This window comes from Nannospalax galili, unplaced genomic scaffold (genome assembly GCF_000622305.1).
Source record: "Nannospalax galili isolate Female #2095 unplaced genomic scaffold, S.galili_v1.0 scaffold873, whole genome shotgun sequence".
Classification (NCBI taxonomy): domain Eukaryota; kingdom Metazoa; phylum Chordata; class Mammalia; order Rodentia; family Spalacidae; genus Nannospalax; species Nannospalax galili.
Window position 1 is genome coordinate 1,026,993 of NW_008334005.1, and position 846 is coordinate 1,027,838.

Here is an 846-nt window from a genome sequence, read left to right on the forward strand (position 1 = left end):
CAGAAATTTCCCACTTCATATCATAGTGAAAATACTGAATGTACAGAACCAAGAGAGGGTACTAAAACCTGACAGAGAAGATGAACAAGTTATGTATGAGGAAAACCCATCTGATTTACAACTGACTTTTCTGTGAAAACTATAAAATCCAGAAGAGTGTAGACCATAGTATTCACAGTTCTAAAAGAATATTTTACCCAACAAAACTATCTATAATATTCTAAGGGGAATGGAAAATTTTCCATGATATGAATAGGCTGAACGAATTCATGTCTACCAAGTAGTTCTACAGAAAATACCCGAAGCAATACAAGGGACCAAAATTGGAAGGACTATTCACAAGAGTCTAAAGAAAGAACACAAAAGAAGGTATAATTACGGAAACACAAAACAGGGTCAAGAATACAAACGAATTAAAATGAGAGTAACCATTTGACCCAGTTATAACACTCCTTGGCATATACCCAAAGAACTCGTCCTATTGCAGAGGCACTTGTACATCCATGTTTGTTGCTGCTAAGAGATGGAAGCAACCTAAGTGTCCCTCAATTGATGAGTGGTTAATGAAAATGTGGTTCATATATACGATGGGGTTTTACTCAGCAGTAAAGAAAGATGAAATCATGAAATTTGCAGCTAAATGGATGGAACTAGAATCTGTTATACTAAGTGAAGTAACACAATCTCAGAAAAAAAAATCGACATATGTTCTCCCTCATATGTGGATCCTAGGATCAGACTCAGATAAATAAGTATGCAAACACACATTACTCCAGGAACCAGGACAAGGGTAAGGAAACAGTGAGGTAAAGGAAAAGAAATAACCTGAAGGAGAAGAATAGTAGG